Here is a 16,607-nt window from a genome sequence, read left to right on the forward strand (position 1 = left end):
GTCTGATATTAGCCCGTAAGTCCAATATTAGTCCATAAATTCCTCTTCAGACTCATGCAACACATGCACTGATGCCAAGCGCAGGAAGATCACAGGCGGTGGTTGAAATGTCTTGTGCATCCAATGGCAGTGGAAGCGCCTCCGGTGCTCTGGCTGCCAACAGTGTGGCTCCATGTGACTTGTCAGCAGGAACATGAAAGCTGAGAGATAGAGGAAATTCCCAGAATCCTCAGGAGAAGACCACGCCCACAAGGAGGAATCAACAGGCAGTGACCTGATTGACAGGCTAGACTCCACCCCTCCACTCTTAATACCCTCAAGTTCACAGGAGATTATGTAACTACCACAAAGGTGCAAAGACCTAGGGTTAGAAAATTAAAAATTAAAAAGAATAGTTCAGTGTACGTTAAGCTGAAAGAACTGCAGGGGGGGGAATCAAGACTTGAGTTGCACTATTGAAAGATTCTATAGGCAAATAGTGAATGATACAGAAACTGTCCAAAGAAGAAAGCAGAAATACACAGAGTCCCTGTACCAACATGAATGAGTCACATTCACCATTTTAAGGGGCAGTGGATGAGCAAGAACTAATGATACTAGAGGAAGAAGTCCAAGCTGCACTGTTGGCATGAGCCAAAAACAAGGCTTCCACCAATGGACAGAAAACCAATGGAAATATTTCAGCACATTGATGAAGTACTAGAAGCGATGCTGTACACTCTGCCATAGTTTCGAATAATAACACAATATTACCAGCAATAATTAGAGCACCAGGGTGGTGATAATGGTTGAGGATTCAGGTACTAATGGAAAGGCTGGAGGTTAGCGTTTATTCAGAGTGCCTTTGAAGAAAGACGTGGCAATCTACTTGTTGGAAACCAAACACAGGAACACAGGGGAGCATGGCCGCTGTCCTAGGACGTATGTGGGTCACCATGGGTTGGAATTGACTCAGTTGGCACCTGGCTTGCTATTAGCACGAACCCAACAGAGCTACTAAATAAAACTCAAGGGTTCTCTGTACTAGAACCATTGAATCTAATCTACAGAGAATATCTTCTAATGCCAATCCAAATCATTCTTTTCTTACTAGATTTCAGGTGTTTCTGTTTGTTTCAATTGTATGATTTTTTCCTTCGTGTAGTAAAGTATTGCAGAAATGTAAACGCATTTATAGTTGAAGAAATCATTATTGGCTTGTATTTCTATGACCTCAAACTCATTTCCACGGTCCGATTTTTCTCTCCCCCTTCTGGTACTCATTCCTGTTAGCTTTTGGTTTATCCTTCTAGTGGGTTGTATGTTGTTTATGTGTGTGTATACATATATGTGTGTATAAGTGTATGTGTGTGTATGTGTATATATATATTCCAAAAGGTCGGGGAGTGGGCAGAATTCATTCTATTTTGTGCTAACTAAGTTTTGTGCCGCTTGGGTGGCCAGGGTTCTCAGCAGTTTGGGAGTTCAGGCCTACCCATCCCCCGTGATACAACCTAACACAATGTAATCCACCCCAGAGTGGGATCTACCGTGAGCAGCCAAGCCAAGTAAGAAGATGAGGGTACAGTGCAACCCCCTGACTCAGGCCCCCATCCTGAGGCAGTTGAAAGGCATTTCCTCTGGGGTGGGGCACACTCCCTACACAATAGGACACTGTGAGAATGCTTGCTTGCTTTTGGTTGAGTCTGGATTCTTCAACTGGCTCATTGGCACCCACTTCTCTGGACTTGAGCCAACAGCCTGCCATAGTGCCTGCTAACACCAGGAGAGCCGCTGCAGCCTGCCCTCTGGCCTGCCATCTTCGGATTCTTTGGGCTCTGCAGGTACAAGCCTGGCTTGCTGGCCGTGGATTCATCTGCCTGTCCCTCTGCAAGCCTGTGGGTTTCCTGCTGCTGTGGACGGACAGCCCCACAGCTACATGCATCAGGAGGCGCCTCCAGCTTACCATCTGACCCATGGACTTGGGATCTGCCTGCATTTGGACTCAGCGTTGACAATGAGATGAGCAATTTTTAAAAATCATTTTATTGGGGGTTCGTACAATTCTTATCACAATCCATCCATCCATTGTGTCAAGAACATATGTACATTTGTTGCCATCATCATTCTCAAAACATTTGCCTTCTACTTGAGCCCTTAATATCTGCTGCTCATTTTCCCCTCCCTCCCCACTCCCCCCAACTCATGAACCCTTCATCATTCATAAATTATTATTATTTTGTCATATGTTACACTGACCGATGTCTCCCCCACCTTCTTCTCTGCTGTCCCTCCCCAGGGAGGAGGCTATACGTAGATCCTTGTAATCAGTTCCCCCTTTCTACCCTACATTCTCTCCACCCTCCAGGCATCGTCACTCTCATCACTGGTCCTGGAGGAGTCATCTGTCCTGGATTCCCTGTGTTTCCAGTTGCTATCTGTGCCAGTGTATATCCTCTGGTCTAGCCAGATTTGCAAGGTAGAATTGGGATCATGATAGTAGGGGGAGGAAGTATTTAAAAACTAGAGGAAAGTTATGTGTTTCAAGATGAGCAATTTTTAATATCAATTTTGATGTATAAACATACGAATGTTACTGGTTGCACTTCTCTGGTGAACCATGCCTAACACATCTTCTAATTCCATTTTTTTACCAGCTTCTTTCAGACTCCAAAAGATCCACCTAGTGTACACATGCTTTGCTAACTTGCATTTTTCTACTACATTTGGGAAATTCCTCCATCAAAACACAGAGATATTCCTAATTTTTTTTCTACATCTCTTTGTTCCTCCATTGTGTGGGTATACCCATTGTTTTCTTCAACAATTTCACTATCATCGGGCATGTTTCCAATCTTTTCGAAATAGTGTTATATCGCGTTTTAAAAGGTAGGTTACTATATAATAAGGATTACATAAAAAAGGATTACATGTACATTTGATATTTGTGATGCATTTTTTAGAAAAAATGATTACTTGTCTCAATTTGTGTTATACTGTTGTATATACTTGAATAGAAGTCAACCCGAGTATCAGCTGACGCACCTAACTTTACCACGAAAAATGGCATTAAAAATGTGATGAATTGGAGTAAAGCCGAGCCACAGACCCCCTGAGGAGCCCCAAGAATGGCCTTCAGGCAAGGAGAGGCAGCCCCTGGATCTCCTCAGGAGCAGGGGTGAGGGTCTCATGGGGACCAGCAAATGGACATGGACCTTTGCAGGGATTTTTTCTTTTTGAAATTTTCCTCTCATCTTCTCTTCCCTTTTCTTTCTTCAACCATGTTTTCTTATAGTTAGGACTAGGACATGCCGAATTATATGGGCTGGACCAGGCAATGGGGCAATGACCCTGGAAGGTAGAGGGAGGAGAAGGAGGTGGGGAGAAGGGTGTGGTGAGCGGACAGCATCATGGACAGGGAACAACTAGGGAAGCCGAACCAGCGTCTAGGAGAGGGTAGAGATCCTGTGAGTGTTAGAGCAACGCCAGACTAGTGGAGAGGAAGCACTAAGAGGGGGAAGAAGGGGTTAGTGATGGCGGGGCAGGAGGAGGCAAAAGGAAACACAGGCAAGCTCTAGGAAGCAAAGGCATAGATAGGGAGATGAGCAGAGGTGTGCACTTATGCACATACATTAACCATTACAATAGTGGCATCAACCTGTGTCAGTCTGGGTCCTTTAGAGAAACAAATCCACAGAAACTCATGCATATGAGATAGTTTTATATAAAGGTTAAGTGTGCATCAAGAAAACATCCCCACCCAGTGCTGCCCAAGCCCACACGTCCAACATTAACCTATATGTCCAACACCAGTCCACAAAGTCCTCCTCTATCTCACAAAACAGACACAATGATGCCGACTGCAGGAGGAAAGCCAAGTCAGTGAACGTGTAAGCATCTCAGCGCTGGCAGGGGTCTCCAAACGGCTGCTCCAGCACCCAGGGCTGCATCGGGGTAGGTCCATGTGGCTTCTCCTCAGGGATGTCTTGCAGGAAGTGAGTCTTACCAGCTAAAGCAGGGAACTGACTAAGGCAGGTGCACCCTGGTCTGACCATCAGAAAGCAAGAGACCCGAGAACTAGAAAGGTGAGTCTCACAGAGCTATTTATCCCTCCACCCTTCAATTAACCCCACATGTGTTTATTGGCCAGGTTGGCACAATAAACTAACTATCTCATGACCTATGTACATGTATTTATAAGGCAATACACTGAAGCTTCAGATGAGCCTTGGGCCTGGGCGCATACTTCCCTCAATCCAAGAACACTTTGTTCTAACAAATTGGCATTCTGTGATGCTCAAGCTGTCCCCTACTCCCCCCCCCCCACCCGCCACCTTCCTTGATCGCTAAAGACAAAATAGGTGCATAAAATGATGTGGTGAAGACAGAGGATGGTGCCTGGCTATCAAGAGGTATAGTGTCTGGGATCTTAAAGGCTTGAAGTTAAACAAGCGGCCATCCAACAGTGAAGCAACAAGCCCACATGGAAGAATCACTCCAGCCGGTGTGATCATGAGCAACAGGCATCAGAAGATTCACAACAAACAGTAAACAAACAAAAATGCATTGTTGAGAATGGGGGAGGGGTTGGAGCGGAGACCCAAAGCCCATCTATGGACAATGGAGCATCCCCCCACAGAGGGTCGCAAGGAGGGGCTAAGTCATTCAGGGTGCAGTAGAGCAATAATGGGTCACACAATATACCTGTTTCCTGGAGGCCTCCTCACCCCACCACCCCGCTATCACTACCCCAGTGCCGCCTCCCAATCTAGACTAGATGGGAGCATGTACATAGCACAGGTAAAGACAAGAGACTCAACTCACAACACATGGAACTCAGGAACAGGAAGGGGAATAGAGATACCAAAAGGGTAGGAGGAAGAGGGGAGAGGTGGGGAGGGAGAGGAGCACGGATCGCAATGAATGGCACATAACCACACACCCTAATGCGGGGGAAGAACAATAGAAACCAGAGGGGAAGGGAGATAGTGGTCTGTGTGAGATTTGAAAATGATTAACAATCTACAATGTATCAAGGGACACAAGGGTTGGGAGGGAGAAAGGTGGAGGGGGGAGGGGAGGAGAGGAGCTGATCTCAAGGGCTCAATGGAAAGTAAATGTCTAGAAAAGAATTATGGGATATGTGTAGGAATATGTCTGATACAATTGTTGTATGTTTTGTAACAAGATTTGTCAGATCCCCCAATAAAATGATGTAAAAAAAAGAAAAAGAGAAGCTCTCACCTGGTGGCTGTAACACAGGCCTCAAGCCCAACAACCACTGTGAGTCTGGGGCAAGACGTGGCAGTGCTTTAATTTTGATTACCAGTAACAAGGCATTTTAAAAGTAAAAAAAATTCTTGGGGGGGCAAGACAAAATGTCCCCCCCCCCACACACACACCCTCCACTCTCCAGTCCCAGCAGGACTGGGAGAGAAGGGCCCAAACCCACAATAAAGTTTGCTTTATCAAGAAAAATTTAAAATAAAAGTAAAGTAAAAAAATAAAACGTGCAGAAAAACTCGGCTTATACAGGAGTATGTATGGCACGTTATCAGCATTACTCATATTTCACATAGAAATGTGCAAAATGCCAGGTGCGGTTCACGGTGAATGTGAGAATTCGTGAATTTGATAAATGGATGTTGTCTAGACGAGTGCTTGACATACTGGAAGTGGTCAATCAATGCAAGATAATAACAAAAGTAAACATTTTCATAGCAGCAGAGCGTGGTTCTAAATTGGGGGGGCATGCGTTCAAATCATTTAAGAGCAGAGTGCCTACAATTTACTCGTCAGTGCGCTGTTTAGACATTTATTCACAAACACAGTCCCACAATTAAGGAACTGTACCTGGGATGGAGCAGGAAACAAGCCAGGTACTGAAGAGGAAAACCAGGAATGCAGGCGGGTCTAGTGCTGGGACCCTACAGCGAAGGCGGCGGTTTTCCAGGGCCGGGAAATGCCGGGAGGCAGGAATGTTTCGGCCTTTCATTTGCAGCCGTGGAAATACGTATTCGTTGCAGAATTCGGAGGCAAGGACAGACGGCCCCACGTCGTTGTTCTTCTCCCACTCGTGTGGCTCGCGGGCGCCCGACTCTCCGGGTCCTGATCCCGGTCCTGCTCCGGAGGCGCCCAGGGCTCCCTCGAGGGCCAGCCGGCCCCGTTCTTGTCGCTGGCAGTGCCACTGGGCCGGACACTGCCCAGGGCCTGTCCCTTGTACAGACACGCGCCATGGACCACACCTGGGTAGGAGGATTGGGGGCGGGAGGAATGGGGGAACGAGGATTCCAGAACCTTCAGCTCCAGCTTCGTCTCGCTCACCTGTTTAGGTATGGGATGCGAGATTCATGCCGGCCAAATATGGTCAGCAGCTGCCACGTCGGAAGCGGAACGCCCGCGGGGTCCTTTAAGTCGTCGGGAGACTTTACACCCCCGGGGCGGGCAGGGGGCAGCTTTCCCTTCCCGCCGCGTTCCGCTGCGGAGAACCGACCGCACCTGGCGAGAGGCAGCCTCAGGGCCAGGACCCGCTCGCCCGGCCGCCCCGCACGCGCCGACTCCGACCGCCAGGGAGCGCCAGACCCCAGCCGGTCGCGCGGGACCGGGGCTCGGGGGCTCGGGCTCGGGGGCTCGGGCTCGGGCTCGGGCTGGGCGGGGAGCAGCATAGATACACGTGAATCGCTCCTGCGCTGCACGCCCCACCGCGCCCCCACTGCCCACCCAGGAGATGGGACATCATTCAAGGAGAGGGATCTGTCTATAAAGAGAAATAAGACAGCGCGATAGAGGGGGTCCTGGGGCGGGGCAGCTGCTACCTGAAGTGGGAGGTTGACGTACCCCCCTCCACACACACCCTGCTCCCCAGGGGGTGTGGAAGACTGAGCAGCCATTGGAAACCCTGCAGGGGTCCTCAAACTTTAGTTAAACAGGGGGCCAGTTCACTGTCCGGCAGACCCATTAAAGGGCCGGACTATAGTTTTAAAAAAAACGAACAAATTTCTATGCACACTGCACATATCTTATTTTGAATTAAAAAACAAATGGGGCAAAACCACCTGGTGGGCCGGATAAATGTCCTCGGCGGGCCGCAGTTTGAGGACTTGAGGACGTCTGCAGCAGTGTATGAGGCTAATAAGCTTTCCTATCTATGTCTCTTTCCCTTTTCTCACTAGCATTGACAATTCTATCCCACTGGCTAGATCAACGATACTGTTATCAGAAATACCAAGTGTTCCCCGCAGGTTACCGCTATTATTTCTAAAGAGGTGGGTAATGCTGCTTCTGGAGCAGACCAGGGATCTACCTAAACCTTAGATCTATGGATGGATTTTGAACTCCTACTTAATCACAAACCCTAATTTAAGAACAATTAGTTGCTGATTTGACTCTGTTTGATGCTCATGAAGATATCGTTGAAGATTCGGGGCTACAGCAAAGTGCCACGAAGAAAGCAGCTATCAGAAAGAATGGTATCTGGGTGTGGTTGGAAGGGGTGCCAGCCCCCCACCACTAATCACCGGTTTGATATGCGCAATTGTATGGTTGAGAGATATAAATATTATATTAACGTCGTGGAGAGCATGAGAGAAGAGAGATTGAAATAATGGAGTCAGACACATTTATTTCATGGTGGCATGCTCATCTCAGCCCTGCTTGGTGGTCCACGTGGAGAGAGGGGGAGGGGAAGGAGGACAAGGGGAAAGGGAACAGGGGAGGAGAGGAAGTCAATGAGAGGCCAAGAGGGGAGCCCAAGAGAGAGCTCTCTATTGCTAACCCGGGCCTATATGTCTTTGGGGGGAGTGCAAGCCCACTAATTACAGGTAAACACATAAGTCACAGGAAGGGGTTGCACTATAGGTTATACAGCAATGAGAGGGGGACAATCTAGGGATATACACTAAGGTGACCAGGCGTCCCGCTTTGTGTAGGACAGTGCCAATTTTTAACAATTTTTCCCACATCCCAAGGTGTTTAAAAAAAAGTCCCGATTTTGGGAAAGAATGCACGACAAGCTAGGGTATACGGTTTTTGGCTGCCATGTGGCTATTGCCAGGATATGAGTTTTATCAATGGCTTTACCAATGTTAAATTCTGGACACCTTACTATACACGCAATAGGAAGAGGAGGGATTGGGGGTATCCATGTGACAAGAAAGGTGGATCCTAGATTCAGGATGGCAGCCTAACTTTGGATGTCACTGACCAGGGTTGACCTGTTGTTCTCTGGATCTCCATAGAAACCATTGTCAGTAGGGTGTAAACTCCACCTACAGGGACCAGGCTAATGGTCACAAGCCTTTAGGGAGAAGTAGCCCATTGAGCTCATTCATTAGTAGGTCTTGGTCTTCAAAGGGTTCAAGAGTCCCTCTGCCTGCTCTCTGTGGTAGTCACTCACAACTCCCTGCAACTGACTGCTGTCTACTTGAATAGCACCTTCCAGAACCCCAATCTCTTGTAAGTTGCCCAAACCGATCATCATGTAGGGTCAGCTGTTCGGTCCTCCTCATGACTGAGGAAGTGATGGAAGAGTCTGTGCGGCGACTTTTGGTTTCCTCTTCCCAGAACAAGGAATTTTCTAAAGCGCCGTCGAGTTTGCCTGAGACGGACATAGCATCTTCTTCGGATGACAGCGGTCCTTGAGAGTCAGCGTTATCACGGCCACTGCCGTTTCTGTCCTCATCATCCACACCTTCCCACTCACTGTCCTCTTCAGCCTCGGGATTATATATATATTCAGTCCCTCGTTCGCTCCTGTGGCTAGTTGGCCTGAAGAATAAAATCCGCTTCCAGCACATTCTCTGGATTGTCAAGGTCAAAATCATCGTCAAGAGCGGTCTCAATGTCAGTGCCAAAGTCCAGCCTAGGACCTGAAACAGGAGCTGCTTTGTTTTTTCAATCCGATGTCTTCCTCAGACTCCGAGGCAAACACCGATGAAGGCAACTTAATTCCAGTGCTTGGGATGGCTGAAACGTCTTCTTTCTCATCTCTCCTGTCGTGTGCACTGAAGCTTGTGCACAATGAGCTTGAGGGTCCAGCGGCTCTCTCAGATGCTACAGGTAGTCCTACTCATCAAAGAACACACCGTACGTTCTCTGTTCTGCTCGCCTTTCTTTATGATCTACTTTCTGGGTGGGCAGCAGAACCCTCTGAGGGGCAGTCTCATCCGAGGCTAACGGGTCTCGCTGGCTCCGGTGGACCCATTAACAGCAGGGAGCGACCCTACCTGTCTGGCAATTGACTTCCTTCAGGGAGGATGTCTCTAAGCATCTGACCTTCCACCCTATGCTGGCAAAAAGCGCCTAATGTTTGGCATGTCTTTGGGGGAGACAAAGCTGGGGAAACGTCTCTTTATAATCCCACATCCGGGGTCTTGAAAGCTTGTCTTAAAACAAGCAACCCCCCCCCACTCCCAAACACAAACAATCAAAACCAAATAATTACCTAAGAGAGTTGTCAGTTAAGTCCGCCCAGAAGCACACCAGCCCATATGATCCAACTGTAAATAATAAATATTAATTATACATGTAAAAGTTGCTAAATTTGGGAATTTTTGTTATGTATACTTTTGCCATGATTTTAAAATCATTACATGAATAACATGAATACAAGGAAAAAGTAACTGTTCTAAAATGGATTGTTATAATGATTATACAACTATTCTGATATGACTGAACTATTGAATTGTGTGATATGTAAATGAGATGCCAATAAAACCGTTAACATAAATAATAAAATCCAAGACTAGAGGCAGAAACTGTATTAGAGCTTAAATTCCGAGCCTCTGGTTTGCAGAAGGCTATAGTTGACACTGGAAGTCCAAAGTTCCTTTGCCATGTCCCCATGTGGACTAAGTCTCCACTGGACTCCCATGAGCCATCAGCCAGATATAGGAATAGTTTTGTCTTCAGACAGAGTACATTGGAAAGTGAATTACTGCAGATATAGGTAGTTTAACATTTAACTTCTTACCGTTTGTTTTACCTCTTGAATTGTTTTAAACTTATTCTAATATGTGTTATTTCTGCTTTGGGGGGCAGTGCAACTTATCTGTGTTTTATTTGGCTGACATTGGTCTTTTATTTTGCTGACATTGGTCTTTTTCCCTTTGGTGTATGGCTTTTATCTCCTCTATCGTTTCATCCTTTTTCTGTATTGTTTCCCTCATATCCTGCATGGCTCCAAGCAGCATTCTGAGAGTTTCTTTGTATGGCATCTCAATGTCTGCTTCTTCTATGTATGTTGCTATGTTCAGGGCATCTTCTGCCTTCGTCTTTTGTTTCTCCTGTTTTTTTCGTTGAGGTCGTTGGGGCTGATGGCTGTTTGCGTTGAGTTGTTTTTGAGGGACCAGGTGCCATTTTCTAGTCTCTCTCTGGAAGACTTATAGGAATGCTTCTTTGAACTGCCTACAGCTGATTTTGCTACGGGATTAACCTACAGCTGATTTTGCTACGGAATTAACCTACCACTTTATCTTCCTGTGGCTTCCCTATCAGGGGAGTGCCCCAGATGGAAGGTCGACTGCCTGCCCCAGTGATGCAGAGGCTGGGCTGAAGTTCCCGCTATTGGTTTGAATATTGATAAGTGTTGCCTGAGCTGCCTTATGTCCCCAGGTACACAGGCAGGAACTCCCTGGTGAGAAGTCTGAGGAGTTTCCCCTGGAGAGCAAGCAGGCCTTACCGGAGCCTTGGGCTATCTATGCAGGGTGGAGCTCACCTAGCTGGGTGTGACCCAGGCACAAATGCCCTAGGGCAATGGGAGTGCCCCCTAAGTCCGCAATGGAGTGTGAAAGAGCAGGGCAGGAACAAGGGGGGTGGGAGAAAAATTAAAAAGTGAGACTAGACTGTGCAGGGGTACAGGGAAGCGAGGGAAGCAAAAGAAACTATGTAGCTGAGTCCCACTCCCTGCCTGTGGATCTGCAAGGGCTTACTCCCTGCCCCAAGCCCCAGCGGTAGTCCGCAGCTGAGCCCCAAGAAGGGTCGCAAGAAAACTGCTGAGCAGCCCCCAGAGAAGTGGGGGGACAGAAAGCAGAGATGTTAACAGACGCTGCAGTGTAGCTGAAGCTTGATCCCTGCCTATGAAGCTGTGGGGGTTTGGGTTTAGTCCCTGCTCAGACCACGAGGCGCGGCAAACTGTGGCTGTGCCTTGAAAAAGCCCCTGCGCAGCCCTCCAAGGCTGTGTGGGAATATAGAGCAGAGAAGCAAACAGAAGCAACAATGTAGTTGAACCCAGATCCCTGCCAGTGGAGCCGCAAGCGTCCTGTCCCTGCCCTGAGGCAGATAGGGGAAAACTGTGGCTGTGCTGAGACCAAGCCCTGCTACAGGCTCCAAATGGCCCCGGCTTGGGCAGATCTGGCAACTGGACTAGGGTCGAGCCCCAGCCGGCTTCCACTGAGGTAAGCCAAAAGCCCCCAGCCCCTCAAAACCCAGTGGATCTGTGCCTACTTATCTTTATGATGCACCTCCTGCGATCTAGTGGTGTTGAATTTCACTCTGCGCAACTCTCCTGGGCTGGATTCTGCGGAGTCCCTCTGGTGTGTGTCACTCCGTCGCCATCTTCCCGGAAGTCCGACATTGGTCTTTTTGTGTGTGACTTTCTTTACATGAAATCTGGGATTGGTGGATCTATAGAGATAGTAACTGGATTCACAGATCCTTAGGGCTATGTCAGGGCAGGTTGGCTGAGGGTGGAGATTGGGATGCAATAGGGAGCTAATGGATACAAGAATGAAGAAAATGATTTTAAAAATCTGTTGTGAACAGCGTTGAAACGTCGATTGCGGCAGATGTTCTTGCTGCTGCTAGGTGTCATTGAGCTGATGCTGTGCACCGTCGATCAGAACACTGCATGTGTCTGCGCCAGTCTCCCAATCGGACCTGTGCCTGAGCCACCGCTGCAGCCACTGTGCCGATCCATCTCATTGAGGGCCTGCCTCCTTTTCGCTGTCCCCCCATTTCACCAAACGTGATGTCCTGGGACGTCCTGCTGACCTGTCCAAATTATGTAAGTCTTACCGTCCTTGCTTTACGGAGCATTCTGGCGGTGCTTTCTCCAAGACAGAGTTGTTGGTTATTTTGACAGTCCACGGTACTTTCCATGTTGTGGACTTCTTCTTCAGTGTTTTACTTTCACAAGCACATGAGGGAAATGAAAATACCATGGCTTGAAGCAGGCATATCTTTATATATATATATAATCATTTTATCAGGGGCTCATACAGCTCTTTTCACAATCCGTATATACATCATTTGTGTCCAGCACATTCATACGTGTGTTGCCATCATCATTCTCAAAACACCTGCCTTCTACTTGAGCCCTTGGTATCAGCTCCTTATTTTCCCCCTCCCTCCTCGCTCCTCCCTCCCCCCTTCCCCTTGATAATTTATACATAATTATTATTTTATCATATCTTACACCATCCGATGTCTCCCTCACCCAGTTCTTCCCTGTCCGTCCTCCAGGGAGGAGATTAGATGTAGACCTTGTCATCTGTTCCCCCTTTCTCCCTCACCCTCCCTCTACCCCACCCCCTGGGATCGCCACTCTCACCACTGGTCCTGAGGGGTTCATCTGTCCTGGATTCCCTGTATTTCCAGTTCCTATCCAGCCGGATATGTAAGGTAGAATTGGGATCATGATAGTCGGGGGAGGAAGCATTTAAGAACTAGAGGAAAATTGTATGTTTCATCATTGCTACACTGCACCCTGACTGACTCATCACCTCCCCACAACCCTTCTGCAAGGGCATGTCCACTTTCCCCCCAGATGGGCCCTGGATCCCTACTCTGCACCCCCCTCATTCACAATGCTATGATTATTATTATTTGTCTTTGATGTCTGATACCTGATCCCTTCGATGCCTTGTCATCTCACAGGTTGGTGTGCATTTTCCATGTGGGCTTTGTTGTTTCTTAGTTAGATAGGCCCTTGTTTATCTTCCAGCCTCTGGGACCCCAGCTGGGCACCATCAGCTTTCTTCACCCCATTTGCCCATGCACCCCTTTGTCTTCAGAGTTTGTGTCGGGGTTGGCTGGTGTGCTTCTTCCGTGTGGGCTTTGTTGTTTCTTAGCTAGATGGCCGCCTGATTGTCTTCAAGTCTTTACGACCCCAGATGCTATATCATTTGATAGCTGGGAATATTATCAGCTTTCTTCACAACTTTTGCTTATGCACCCACTTTGTCCTCAGCAATCGAGTCAGGACAGGCTGGTGTGCTTCTTCCATGTGGGTTTTGTTGTCTCTCAGCTAGATGACTGCTTGTTTATCTTCAGATCTTTAAGACTTCAAGTGCTATATCTTTTGGTAGAAGGGCATGTTTCCTTAGTACTAAACCTATAAATATATGTACATAGATCTATTCCCCCCTCGTCATATATAAATATATTTACATCTTTATATGCCTATATTTAAATCTATATGACGACCCTTTGTCTCCTAGTTCTTTCCTCTGTTTCTTTGTACTTTCCTCTTGTCCAACTATCATGTTCTGCCTTCATTTGGGTTTTAGGAATTCCTTTCAGTTACATTGCCCTTGATCCAGCCCTGCCAGACCTCCCACACCTTCCTTGACACTGATTTTGGATCCCTTGTTGTTCCCTTTTTCCTGGGTTTGTTAGCACCCTCTTCCTTTCCCCAGCCACCCCTACCCCCATATCACCCTGAACTGCCATCCCGTTGTTCTCTCTTCTGGCTTGTTTATTCTGCCTATCCCTTCCAGGTAGACATGCTATGTACTATCACAAGACTAAGTACCATGAACCAACAACAGAAAGTAAAACAATAGCTCCAACAACAACACACATGCATACACATATAAATGTATGAATAGTTCAGGGTCTGTTTTCCTTCACGGGTACTTTCCAGTCAAGTCTGATGGGGTGCCATGCCCTGGCACAGCCTCTATCCCTGGGGACTTCATTGCTCTGCTTCCCGCGCTGCTCCTGCTGCATGCCCCCAGAGGCTGGCTTCAGCGTGGTGAGCTCATGGCGGGCACAATTCCCACTCTGTGTGTCTCTAGTGTTGTTCCCAATGGTGCTATGGGTCAATGAGTAACGCTGTGTCCCATAATGGGGCTGGCCCTGTGGTCATCTCTGTGCACTGCTTTTCTGAGCAGGAACATTGTCCTCAGGGCTTGGTGAGTCAGGATGTGCGTCACTCTTTTCTTTTTTTCCCCTATGCCCCCTCGTTGGCTCCTGTGTGCTCTGAACAGACTAGTCCTCTTCCCTCTCCTTGAGCTGTAGTTTCAGCGTTGTCCTCTGAAGTGAATTCTCCCTGGGGGGAGGGTGGTGCTGTCCACTTAGTTGGTAATGGGGCCGGCCCCTCAGGCCTCTCTCTCCGTCCCCTGCTTCATGTCAGTGTGTTGCGTTCTTGTCTTGGAGCTCCGGGTTGAAGTCTTGTCTCTCTTTCCTGATCTCCCCGGAGCTCTGGGCGTGAGCTACCTATCTGGTAGCCATCTTCCTGAAGTCCTCACAGCAGGCACATCTTAATCCTCAAAGTAACCTCCTGCTTTTCAATACTCTAAAGAGATTCTGTGTAGCAGATTTACCTCCAATGCAAGGCATTGTTTGATCGCTTGACGGACGCCCGTGAGCATTGATTGTAGCTCAAAGTAAGATAAAATTCTTGATGACAGCAGTCTTTTCTCCGTTGATCACGATGTTGCCTGTTGGTCCCGTTGTGAGGCTTTGGTCTTCCTTACATTGAGCTGAACTCCACACTGAGGGCTGCACTCCTTATCTTCATCAGCCAGTGCTTCAAGTCCTCCTCTCAGGAAGCAAGATTGTGTCACCTGCATATCAAAGGTTCTTAATAAGCCTGATACTCCGTTATTCTTCATATCATCCAGATTCTGTAATGATTTGCTCAGCATACCCATGGTGAGAAGGTACGGCTTCGACTCACACCTTTCTTGATGTGAAACAATTACTCGCTTTGAACAACCGCCTCTTGATTCATGCATGCATTTCACAGGAGCAAAATGTCGGGTTCTGGAATTCCCATTCTTCTCAAAGCTCTCTGTAGTCTGTGATGATCCACACAGTGGAATGCCTTGTCAGATGCAGTTAGGTGAAAATGTAACCCCTTATCCTTCGATCTCCCTTTTGATTTATTTTAAAGCTGTTTCCATTTTTAATATTTCTGCTTTCTTTGCAATTGAGGTTTTCCTCTGGTTCCTGTTTGGTATTGTTTTTGTTTGTCTTTTTCTTGAGTCCTGAGTATCAGCTCCTCATTTCCCCCTTCCCTTCCCCACCCTCCCTCTCTCACAAACCCTTGATAATTTATAAATGATTATTATTTTGTCATGTCTTACACTGTCCAACATCTCCCTTCACCCACTTTTTTGCTGCCCGTGCCCCAGGGAGGGGGTTATATATAGATCCTCGTGATCGGTTCCCCCTTCTCCCCAACCTTCCCTGACTCTCCTGATATCGCTACTCCCGTTATTGGTCCTGAGGGGTTTACCTGTCCTGGGTTCTCTGTGTCTCCAGCTCTGATCTATACCAGTGTACACGCTCTGGTCTAGTCTGATTTGTAAGGTAGCATTGGATTCATGATAGTGGGGGGAGAAAGCATTCAAGAACTAGAGTAAAGTTGTATGTTTCATCGTTACTACCCTGCACCCTGACTGGCTTGTCTCCTCCCCGTGACCCTTCTGTAAAAGGATTCTTTAGTGATTCTAAAGCTGCATTTCCACAACCTCATCCCAGCTCCTACCTTCTGAAAGAATAACAATTTAACTTTTGAAGTGAAGATCTCCTCTTATACTTTACCTAGTGATGTTATCCTGCCTTGTGTTTGACAGACTAGCCTTCAGTCACTGCCCAGTAGTGAAAGGGTTGTAGCACCATACAGACCTCGCCCAACCCCATCCACCTTAGACCTGCTTGTTCCTGGGCAAGTTACGTAATCCGAGCATTAGTTTCCTCCTCTGTAAAATAGACAACACATTGGGGACTGGGATTAGAAAGTCCTCATAGAAGAAATGACATTTAATTTGTGCCCAGGGAGAGACGAGTCGAATTTTGATTGGTTGGCAGAAAAAGACAGCTCTGGAACATGAGACAGTACATGCAAATTCAGGGATGCATAAATATATATCAAGAGCTTTGTGAAATAACAATAGATAATTGATCAAGGATACACGAGGTTGGAAAGGTAGGGGAGTGGGGGAGAAAAGATGAGCTTTTTTATTATTATTAAATACTTTTATTGGGGGCTCTTACAGCTCTTATCACAATCCATCCATCCATCCATTGTGTTGAGCACATTTGTACATATGTTGCCATCATCATTCTCAAAACATTTTCTTTCTCCTTGAGCCCTTGGTATCAGCTCCTCATTCCCCCCACCCCCATGAACCCTTGATAAATTATAGATTATTATTTTCATATCTTACATCATCCTCTGTCTCCCTTCACCCACTTTGCTGTTGTTTGTCCCACTGGGAGGGGATTATATGTTGATCCTTGTGATTGATTCCCCTTTTCTCCCCCACCTTCCCTTTATCCTGCTGGTATCAGTACTCTCATTATTGGTCCTGAGGGGTTTATCTGTCCTGGATTCCCTGTGTTTTGGGATCTTATCGGTAGCCATGTACATCCTCTGGTCTAGTCAAATTTGTAAGGTAGAA

The 16,607-nt window shown here is 47.3% G+C and overlaps 1 pseudogene; it reads right to left on the bottom strand.

The window, feature by feature from the left end:
* Positions 1-8,267: 8,267 nt before the first annotated feature.
* On the bottom strand, positions 8,268-9,180 carry LOC142452595 (protein LTV1 homolog pseudogene; annotated as a pseudogene).
* Positions 9,181-16,607: the final 7,427 nt, after the last annotated feature.

Source organism: Tenrec ecaudatus, chromosome 7 (genome assembly GCF_050624435.1).
Source record: "Tenrec ecaudatus isolate mTenEca1 chromosome 7, mTenEca1.hap1, whole genome shotgun sequence".
Classification (NCBI taxonomy): Eukaryota; Metazoa; Chordata; class Mammalia; order Afrosoricida; family Tenrecidae; genus Tenrec; species Tenrec ecaudatus.